We start from the raw sequence: 11,582 nt of genomic DNA, 5'->3' as shown, positions 1-11,582 counted from the left end.
CACGCCTGCACCCCAGCCCTCATGGTCTGTCACCTCACTGTTACCTCAGTCCCTCAGGCCTCTGCTTTCCCCAGCCCTACAAACCCAGATAATGACAGTGCTGCAAGAGAAAAAGGTCCTAGCTCCACAGGTCAGTACTTCACTACAGACTTATCATGGCCATCCCCTCAATCAGGCCCTCACAGTGGTGGGGCATTCCTCTTATTCTCCTTTCCCTTGGTGGCCCTTCCTCATTCTTGGTAGAGACCGTTTCGCACTTCACCTGGAAAGGACATGTCACGGGGTACCACCTCACTACACTTCCTCCTCTCCACCTCGAAAATGAGCTTTGTCTTCAGCCGTCCTTGGCACCAGACTCAGAAAGAGCCCCCATATCCCATGTCTACCTTGACCCACCCCTTACCTGGCCCTCAGCCCTGTGAGGCCCAGCTCCATCATCCCCGCCCATCCAGTCTCTCCCTCTTCTTTCAGACTCAAAAACGGTCACATGTGTCCCCCATGAAAACCCATCCCTTCACGGCTCCTCTGTGGACACACCCAACCCTTCTCCCTCCCACCGCACTCAGGGCTTCAGGGGGTCTTGCACCTTGTCTCCACCTGCTTGGTAGCCCCCAGGAACTGGTTTGGTTTCTGCTCCTCTCAGAGAACCACTCTGTGGTCACTGGTCAGTTCTGAAGGCTCTAGTTCTGATTACATACAGCAAACTGGGTCGGCCAAGATGCTGGCGTATACTGCCACTGGAATGGCTGCACTACTCCTAAGGCAAGTAGCTCATCACAATTAAAGTGAAACAAAAGATGATTAGACTCCTGTGTTGAATAAGGAAGATGATTATTTTAATTGCTTTCTATAGGATTCGGACAACAACAAAGAGTGTTAATCTCTCAAAGGGCAAGTAAATGCAACACTCCCACAAATACCCATCAGAAACTCCCAGTTTGGGCGGGATCTGCTCCTTTCCCTGGAGAGTTTCAGACAGGTTTTCCTGCCTCAGATTAACAGAAAGCAGTTAATTTGGTTAGCAGACATTTTAGTGCCACCTTACATCCAAATTTAAAGAAAGAAGAAAGCATTTAGCAAGATTTGCTATTTACTGAGTACCTGTTTTGAGGTCCTATGCTGGACAGCTGACATAGGTTTTCATTATCTTTACCACACGCAAGGCAGGTACATCTGTTCTTCTTTACAGCTGAGGGCCTGAAGTGCAGAGATGGAAGCACACAGCAGCACAGGGCACGGCCCCAAGCCAGCTGCAGGCATGAGCAGAGGGCAGGTTCTGAACCCCGTTTTATGGGCCTCGAACCTGTGCTCTTTCTCCACCACCCCAGCAGAAACATTTCCAATATATTTGTCTTGTAAATAAGACACTGTATGAGGCCCGGTGTCGACAAGAATCAAATGTCCAAGAGTCCCTAACATATTCCCAACTTCTTGGTCTGAAAAAAGAGGCTGCCAATGACACCTGCCCTGGCAGCAGAGTTGCTGAAGTTCAGGAAGATGAGAAGAGACGCACAGGGGCACTGAGTTCGGCCTCCTAGCACTGCCTTGTTCCCCCTCTACAGCCAAAGGGCTGAAGAACAATCTGGAACACCTGATGGAGCTAAAATCCCACTGAACTCCAGAACACTAGCTTATGGTTTTTTTCACTATTATAAACAAAGTAAAATTAGAAGACACACTTATTTGGGAAACATTGTAATAAGGGACTAGATGATTGCATATTTTCACTATGAAATTCCAATTAAACTATACATGCACAGTACCATGTTATTTTGGTAACACAGGGACACAATTTAATGATTCTAATTTTTTTTGTAGTTTTCTTTACAAGTCAGGTGCCATAACATTCAAATAATCCATCTTTTAAAAAGTACGTTTACAACATCAAAAGAATTAGGATGAAATATAAACCTTTCTACTTACAATTTTTATACAGATTAACCAAATCACAAATACCACAAATAAATGTTAAATTGTAACAATATAATGAATAAACATTCAGATTCTTAATAAAATCTTCCTTTAACGTTTTTTAACTTACCATTATACTAAATAATCTATGCAGAGTTTGGGGTACGTTACCAAGAAGGCACCGACAGTACAAAGCAGATACAGAGCAGTTTCAGGACTTTCTTGAGTGCTCTATATGGATAAACAGCACAAAAAAAGGCAACGAGCTGTAGGTAAATCTGCTGCAACCCTAGAGAATTCCCTCCAGATCCCCTATTGCTTCTGAGCGTGATGCTGAGCTGGGGGACAGTGAGAGAAACCACATTTTACTCTCCTGCTACATGCTTCTCCTCTGCACTGAGTATCTTATTTCAAACACCAGCATAACAATTTTAAAGCACATATGCTTTAAAAATGTATAAGCAAAAGGATTGCTCAGATTTTCAAAACCACTACATTTACAAAAATATTTCCTTTAAACTTGGGATTGCTCCAAAACATCGATTTACAAATATAAAAGTATTATGGAAGGACCCAAAGCATGTGTGCATACGTATGTGAGTATGAACATACTGTTACCATACTATATAAAAGGTACTAATTTAAAAACCATCTTAACATATAAGCAAATAAAGGTCAAACAGTGTCCTCTGAGTGGTCTGAATATTACGCGGCATGTGGCATGGGCAGGATACCTGGTGACTCCTCAGAGACAACCATGACGAGCCACTTGTGGCTCCTGGAAGCTAACAGGTACCTGTATCCTCATCACTAGGCCTGCAGCAGGAGTTACCGTGAACACCCCATGCACTGTGTACTGCACACAAATACAATGATACTCTTCTACTCAAGCATCAAAACGGTCTACATGTCTCCATCAGCTGTGAAGACTTGTGTCAGCACAGAGTCATCATGAGTTCTCTCAAATCCATTCCACTGGCTTCTCAGGTATTTTGTTTCACACTGAATGAAAGGATTGGAATGTTTCAACAGGAATTTTTTGCTTACATTTTAGACACCAAAAAAAGCCATTAGTCTGAACACTTATCTGAGCACACTAATAATGGAGGCGTTTGGTATCACCAATATCAATTTCGATGATCCAACCTGTACATTTTTAGTCAAGAAGATCCAAATGATGAGTCTATCACACATAATAGCTAGTACTTTTCACAGGTACCTTGGTTATGACAATTCTGACCTGAAAATCCAAATTTGGCATGATTAATAAAAAGCACGCAACTTATGGCTACAGTGATTCTAGAACGCAGTTAGTGGTTTCATGCCAATCTGATTCCACGGTACCAGCGAGGGGATGGGAGAGGGTCCCCAGTCCCCAGGCATTAGTAACCAAGGCTATGGCTTTCTATTTAGACTACTCCATATTAACCTCATTACAAACATTCCATTTAAAAAGTACAAAGAAATAAGAGGAATAAAACCGTCGATGCTCTTTTTAAAATGAAAACTGACTTATGAATGTACCAAGTAACAGTCAAACCTCTGCATCCTGTCAATGCCGTGTGAACCCTCACATGGCAGCTCTGCGCAGGGAGGGGAAATCGTGCATCTTAGGGCAAGAACCTAGATGTGGTTCTGGTTTCCGAGGATGAGGCAGCCATCCTTCTTTAGTCCATGAGATTGAGCAGCAGCACCCTGAGCCGGGTGGTATGGGCCGAGGGATGCCAGGCAGCCCTTCCCAGCACTCGGCCGAGCCCAGCAGCAGCTCTGGGGCACACAGGCAGGCCCTCTTTAGAAAGAACCAGAGAATCCAACCTGAGATGTTTGGGCTTCTTCATCAGAGTTTGATATAACATTTTAGACCAATGATTTGAATAAAGGAACATGTCAGAATTGATTCTCTATTGTGCAGAGGGGAAAAAAGGACCCTACAGAAATGTTTTCTGAATCATCTTACGTAAACTGAAGTGTTGGGGCAATGTCCAGGCGGGAAGGTGAGCCTGTAAGCATTTCTGTTCTAAGTGCAAACTGAACCTGACTGTCCACTCGGACACGCTGATCCAGAGGAAATCAACACTAAATCTTAACATGAATATGAAGATAGAAGATGTACATTTATTTCCATGAATTACAAGTGCATTTCTGATCATATTAGCAGGCAGTCTTTATATAACCCATTATCCATTGCTGTTAAAAACCAAACAAGAAAAAAGGACAGCTGAGAAATGAAAAGCTAAAAATAGAATTATTTTTCCTAAGTGATCTGCTGGATAGCATTTTCCGTGGAGCACAACTCAGAGGTAACAATAGATTTTTCGTTTCAATCATAGGCATGTGGCACTTGGACAGTCATCTCTGCACAGAAAGCTGTAACAGTCATGCGAGGGTACAGTAATTATTGAACAAGGCAAATTTCTCACCACAGAGAGCAGTGGGGGAGTCAAGAGGAGGCACTGCACTGGGACAGAACACCGAGCCAATGCCACAGTGTACAGTGGCAGGAACAAATACTTAGAGAGATCAGGAAAGTATGGGCTAGAGCTCCAAACATGACTCAGTGCTAGCTTTTGCTGATGGCCTTAGCTCAGCAGTACAGAGACGTCTGTGTCCCTGACGACACAACAGTGCTGCGTGTCATGAGCTCACGAAGGCTTTATTACAAATTGTTATATTGCAGGTTAAAAAATGAACTTGAGATGCTGACATGCTGTAGGAGGAAAAAGAATTGTACACTTTCTCATTTAAAGACGCAGTGTTCCTCTCCGCTAAACCCTCCGGCAGTGGGTGTGGCTACACTGCACGTGGCGCACCACCTGAGGCAGCTCAGGGGCCTCCGTGCACACACACGTGTGGAGCTCAGCCCCCAGACACGGGAGCAGCCTGCTGGCTACTTCTCCAGACGTTTCCTCAGCACCCTGCTGTGACCTTTGTGTAGCTCTCACTAATCCCCAGTGAAGCCGCCACTTTAAACCTTTTTGCATAAGTCCTGCAAACACTCAGTACTGCATATAACACGTTTTGGCAAGTGTTATCTCTCTATAAATGGTACAAGTAAGTAATCACAGTAAATCTACAGAGTGAAACTGCTGGGTGCAGTCCTTCCTTTTATTTAGAAATATGACTGAGTTTTCTAAAAGCTGAGCGAACAGCACATCCTTAAATATGCTACTGACTCACACGATATGAAAAAAGATGCTGACCAGTGCCCCAAAGAGTCCCGAGATGGGGGCGCTTGCTGCAAGCTGCAACGTCATCCCTGGTGTTTCCATGAGCCCCTGCTCAGGGAGCCAGTTATGGTGAGAAGGTGAAGTGCAAACAAGGGGCTGTCACTGACTTAAAGTGCCCTAGGTAGTAGCCTCCCCATCACGAAGTGAGATGCCAGTGACGAGAGCCAATGTGGAAAGCACTGTCTCCGGGAGACTGCACAGGTCAGCAGGGCGTCACGGAGGAAAGGATTCAGGAGAGGGAGGAACCACTGCATCTTTCAAACCAGAAAGCGGTTAGTGACTAAAGCAACGGTAAGCAGTAGGTGCACTGGAAGTACATACTGCCACAGGTCACCTGTGGGTGACACACACAGGGGTGCCAGGAACAGTTCTCTGGACTGAAGGAATTCTTTGAAAGCATAAAAGCCACAACTACCAGAAACCGCCCCTCTGAGCGGCTCAAAGGAGTCAAGGTGGATAAGCCGAGACGGGCTGGAGACAGGACCGGGGTCAGGAACTGGGAAGAAGAACACCGATGTCTGAGCACGTCCAGTCCTCTGAGCCCTTGTCCTACTGGAAAACAAACAAACAAACCTACAAGTTAAGAATGAACCATGTTTTAAAACATCTTCGGAAGTTGTGAGGAAAATGGAAAAGTGAAAACAATAAACCACATTAAAACACCAACTGCAATATTATGAAAAATGGAAAAGTGAAAAAGCAAAGGAAAAATACTCCTGCAAAAAGGTCCTTTCACTCGCACTCGAGGATGCATGGCACATGGCAGGGCTCTGCCTTCACTTCACACGCGCCTCTTCTCAAACCTCTCTCAGAGAGGTAGGAAAGGGAGGGACACACACACGTTCACAGCCGGGCTGGCTTCCGTGTTCCCAAGATGCCTTTTATTAACCACATGACACCCGCCACTCCGATGGTCAAAACCAGAGTCTGAGGGTCTTTGTAAAATGATACATATATATGCAAAGGACCTTTCTGCCTCCTCCTATTCTTAGTAAATCTCTTTCTCTCTGGATGACCAGGTGGGACAAAATCAACTACACAGGCAGCAGAAAGTGTGCTGTTATGAATACTCAAGCCTTCTCTGACTATGACAAAAAAGAATAGATAACAAAGTGCTGGTTGGAAGTGTGAGGTTGGTGGGCCCAGACTCTGGAAAGGCAGGGAGCCAGGGCCTGGCTCCCACGGACAGGAGCTGGCTCTGAGGCGATCTGACAGCTCTTTTCCCACCAGGCCTCCAGGACAGCACCCAGAAAGACAGCAGGTGCTAACCTGCCAAGCGCCTTCACTCACTTCCTACACTTGACAGGGTCCACCTGGTTCTCCAGATGTCTGCATGTGAGCCACCTGCAAGAGGGCCACGAGGAACGTCACACCATACAAGTACAAGAAACATATTTCCCTCTTCATTATCCTAATGTCTCTATTTTACTTGGAGAAATTCTATTCCACATCAGATCTACTCTAATCACACCAGGCCTCGTAGTTCTCAAATGTGAGCATCAGAATCCCCTGGAGGGCTTGTAAAACACAGCTGCTGGGGAGTGGGGCCCAGAGAGATCACACTTTTGAGAACCACTGCCTAAAGCACCCACTGTGTGTAATGAATTAACTTCACCCCAAGGTCTCTGTGAGTTTTGGACCATCCCTGGGAGGAGCGAAAAGACTGCCATTCAAACCATGTTCTACGTTCTTGGTTCTGACGAGGAAGCCTGGATGAGATGGCCACGAGGGTAACCAAGTATGTCGAAATGCAAACGAAATGGTCCTCCCTCCGGAGACCCTTATTGGCGTGGAATGTTTGCCCACATAATGATCTAGCAGAAGATCACTTCAGTATTTCACAAAGCACTTTCAGACGATGGCTTGCATCTACCCCGACAAGTCAGGCCAGGAAGGATGGGTGTTATGGCCCAATTGTGTGACGAGAAGACCAGTTCAGGGATGGGAAATGACCTCCATCTAGAGGTACGCTGAACTGCAACCAAACCTATCATCTGGAGGGAAATTACAACTGCCCTAAAAAGCTCTTATCTTTTTTTTCCTGAGGAAGATTCGCCCTGAGTTAACATCTGTGCCAGTCGTCCTCCATTTTGTTTGTGGGACGCCTACAAAGGACGGCTGATGAGTGGAGTAGGTCTGCGCCTGGGATCTGAACCAGCAAACCTGGGCCGCCAGAGCACAGTGCAGTGTGCAGAACTTTTAAACACTCAGCCACAGGGCTGGCACAAAAGCTTTGATCTTTAATGAAACCAAAGGGAAACAAGAGCTTAATGCCCCTAGTAATCAATCCACCTGAGAAAATTCACCAACAGGTGGATGAGGAAGAAAGTCAGGCACCTTCATCAGCCTCTCGCTGAAGGAGATTCAGGAGGTGGTCTAGTAAGGATGAGGTCTGAGCCCCGAGAAACAGGAGGCTTGTCACAAAGTATTAACCACATACACCTTTTTAACTTTTCAATGGAAACATTTCTAAAATTGACCTTCTTAGACAAAATCTAATGAACATACTTCAACCTTTTAAGACCTCTTAGGGCAGCCACCATGGACATCAGTAATGCCTGTGCACCAGGAAGCAAAGGACTCTGGGGCCTCCTTTGGTGTCGTCTTTGCCATCCCCTCTACCAAAGGGGTCCCCATCGCTGTGCTGGACGGTCCTGTGTGTCCATGTTTTCCAGTTCTTTCCTACTGTAACTAGGTGATCAACCATCATCTTTCTCTAATGTTTCCATATGTTACAGAACCTTCACCTCTCACTCTCCAATCTACAGCTTCTAACTTCACGTTGTCAGCTGGAAATCCAGTAACAAGGCTCCGTAGCATTGTGACTGAGTCCTCGGATGTTTCTGAGGGCACAAATCTACTCAAGGCAATGTAGAGAGCTTACAAGAAAACGGAAGTCTGGGTCTAAAGACCTGGACCTGCCTAGTTTTGCCACTGATGTACAATCCTCAGCTTCCTCGATCACGAATATGGGCTGTGTGCTGACTTCAGAGAATGCTGCTGTGATCGTCAAAATGCAATGTCTGTGGAAGAACCCGGCCCACAGTGTAAGGACTGCTCCCAGCCCCACCTTCTTCTGGATGCACTTTTACATTCTAGATGATTAAATTATACGTCAGCCTAGATGCTGGCAACTTCCTTTGAAATGCATGGAAAAAAAGGATAGATTGATGGGTAGATGGAGAAACCGATGGACAGACATGTGAGAAAGCAAGTATAGTAAAACATTAATCATAGTATCTAGGTGGTGGGAATATGGGTGTCGACTATAAAACTCTCAACTTTTCAGAATAGTTGAAAATTGTCATTTAGAAAATGTTAGAAAAAAGTCAGGATATAAGAATGTAATGTGCCTTCTGTGCCCCTGGAGGAAGTGAACTAAACACAGCACCCATCCTGCCACCCCTCTCCACTGGTAACAAGCCCCAGTCCCGGCCTCTCAGAACCAGGGTGGACCCTGGGAGGGGTCTCCGTCCCGTGTGCTCACTCCGACTCCAGGCAGCATCTAGTCAGCAGCCACGTCCTGTGGGCCTCGGAGCACTCTCGCTTTTGTCTTGCTCTCCTTGTGCTCACTACACTGCCCTCTCCTCCAGCGGCTGGCCATTCGTCCCATGGGTTCCTGCCCTCCAAGCTCCCCACATCTCCTTACTGCCCCCAGTGTCACCTGCTCTGATGCTTCTGGACCCAAAACTACCTGCGAGGGAGAGCTGGGATCCTTGGCAAGCCTAGGCTTCGGCCTCCTCAGAGTTCGGCTCTCCCAGGGCCCCCATACAGGCCTGACTCCCTGACTCCTGGCCCCACACTGCCACACCCCTCCGCCACAGCAGAGTGCGCCCTTCCCAGAACTCCGCAACGTGGAGCCTCCTGAACCTCTCTGGGCCTGTAATGACCTCTGGTACAGCACCCACAATACTGTGCCCAGCTCCTTGTTGTCTACCCGTGTCCTGTCGTCAGCTTGCTGGAAAGCAAAGCCTGGGTCTTACTCATCTTTGTTTCCCTCCTACCTGGCATTAGGAAGTGCTCAATGGCGATTAAACGAACGATGAAAAACTGATAATGAGGTCATCCCCAGGTGCTCTCTTACACTGAAAACGTGCGTGACAGTTCTGAGTGTGTCTGTCTCCTACTGGACCATCTGCCCCTTTGAGGCCATGTTCAGGTCTTGTTTGTTCTGCTCACTGGGTGTCTAACGTGCCTGGGCCAGAGTAAGCATGAAGCGTGAACTCAGACAAGAAAAAGGGAAAGGAGGCCACTACCTGGCTTCAGGAAAATGAGCTGTTAAAGGGATTGTGAAGGAAGAAAAGCGACAGAAGTTGCTGAGCTCAACCTTCTAGGCTAGGGGTTAGCAAACCTGTTCTGTAAAGGACCAGATAAAATTTATTCACAAAACCTGGCAGCTGACCCAGGTGCAGGCAACCTGACTTCTGCAGACACAGGGAGGAGGGAGCAGGCTCCTGGGAGCGACATCTCCCACACTGTGCACACCAAGCAGAGACGCCAGGAAGGAAGCCTCACAGAGAATCGGGTTAAGGTGTGAAAACAGCTGCGGTCTGGGGCCTGACATTCTGTCAGTGAGTGACCATGCAATCACTGTGGGTAACCAATACTCAACAGGCTGTCCATCCCTCGAGGCAGGAGAGGATAGATGACCCCAGCTCTCACAGACTCTACCTCCGCAGCCCCTGTGACATCTCCCTCCTTCCTGCTCAGGCACTTCCCGGAGGGCTGCTTGTCAGAGTGCGCCTCCTGCTTCTTCAACACTCCACTTGCTTTGAGTCTGCCTTTCAGGACATGCCCAGTGTCAAGATGAGGCTAAGCAAGGGTTTAACAGCACTAGCATCACTCCCCTTGACTCTCAGTTTCCAATCTGGGAAAACCTGGAGTCTTTCACACTTTGCCTTTCCTCCTCTCTCATGAATTCAAGGCTCCTTGCCACCATAGCCCTAGTCCAAGCCTACGCCCGTTGGTCTGGAAGCCCACAGATACAGTGGGTGTCTCCCACTCAGTCTTCTCCAGTCCTTCCTGCTTTGATGTCAGGCTTCTTTTGAAAGCACCATTTTCCATTCCCCAAACTAGGAGAGTCTACCCACTATGAGTTCCCAGCCCTCAGACGCTGCCTGGCTTTCACGGCTCTCTGAGGCTGAGCTGGCCATGTCTGTTCTCGGCTCCTTTCTCTCCTTCCCTTGTTCTCTGTTCTTACGAATGGGGCTGGAAGCCTTTCAGCCGGACTGCTGGGCATCCTTGGTGGCTCGCTTCTGGTGAGACAGCAGACACTAACAGGAAAAGCCACGCCTCCTTACTTTTTCTGCTTCTAGTGACACAGGAGTTTTCAGGACCGGGGGACTCCTGGGTTTTAGAACCACTGCTCAATGGTGACAGTGGCTTCAGGCTCCCGAGATCCCCCACACCACTGGCAGTGTGGGCTCCTAACCCTAACCCTCCTCAGTGCCGTCATCATGCTCTGACAGCTGCAGCTACAACAGGTGCCCAGTGCCCTCCCTTGCATGGTGACTGAGGACCCCGGCTAACAGCACTTTGCCTTTTGCTCCTTTCGCTGGAGACCGGGAAGAGCTTCCTGCGTTTACTAATCTGCAAGTAACCCTACTCCCCACTCTTTGCTCTCTAGACCTCCTTTTTTATTTTTTTTTAAGGATTGGCACCTGAGCTAACGACTACTACCAATCTTTTTTTTCCTCCTCCTTCTCTCCAAAGCCCCCCAGTAAAAGTTGTATATTCTAGTTGTGAGTGCCAGTGGTTGTACTTTGTGGGACGCCGCCTCAGCATAGCCTGATGAGTGGTGCCATGTCTGCGCCCAGGATCCGAACCAGCAGATCCCTGGGCTGCAGAAGCGGAGCACACCAACTTAACCACTCGGCCACGGGGCAGCCCCTCTCCAGCCCTTCTGATGCCTTCTGACTCATCACAGGCCTTCTGTTTAAAACACTTCAAGCAGCTTCTGCTTTTGAGCCTAGATGCTGCCAACCCTCAGCCTAATCCATCGCCTCCGGACTCCAATATATCAAAGTAAAAAAGACAGGGCAGGAGAGAAAGGAACAGAGATCTGGCCTACAGAAGCCCCCAAATGCACACACTGTAGACTGCTCTTCCCGAACTCCCCGCGGAGACTCTTGCTCCAATATGGGTGCAGCATGCCCTTGGTCACCTGTCTGCACTGTGGATAAGACACTGCTGCCGGCTGAAGGACACCTCCAGCCCCTCCCAGGCCGGCCTGTCCAAAGCATTTCCCCAGCAAATGCTTCAGCTCTTGGTCATAATAATTTACTTCACTGCTCATTTCTACAGAGTTCTAACAAGCCCTATTCTCCCTCCTCTTTCTATATGTTCTCTAAAATCAAGATTTGCGTTTCCTTTTTTGAACACTTGTTTCTTAAATCTGCCAATATCACTGCATTATTTACCACATCTTACTACCTAAGCTCATGA

General features: G+C 47.5%; 1 protein-coding gene across 2 annotated transcripts in view; it reads right to left on the bottom strand.

Annotated features, from left to right (window-relative positions):
* Positions 1–1,770: 1,770 nt before the first annotated feature.
* The window catches only part of MAPK1 (mitogen-activated protein kinase 1), a 96,935-nt gene continuing 87,123 nt past the window's right edge, over positions 1,771–11,582 (bottom strand). The window contains exon 9 of one of the 2 annotated variants that reach the window (XM_046641136.1): positions 1,771–5,690. The gene's annotated coding sequence lies outside the window, so the exon portion shown is untranslated. The remainder of the gene's footprint in view (positions 5,691–11,582) is intronic. The other variant, XM_046641137.1, reaches the window with a different exon arrangement.

The sequence above is a fragment of the Equus quagga genome, chromosome 15, assembly GCF_021613505.1.
Source record: "Equus quagga isolate Etosha38 chromosome 15, UCLA_HA_Equagga_1.0, whole genome shotgun sequence".
In the NCBI taxonomy this organism is placed as follows: domain Eukaryota; kingdom Metazoa; phylum Chordata; class Mammalia; order Perissodactyla; family Equidae; genus Equus; species Equus quagga.
Note: the sequence above shows the minus strand (reverse complement) of the source record. Positions and strands in the feature narration are given on the sequence as shown.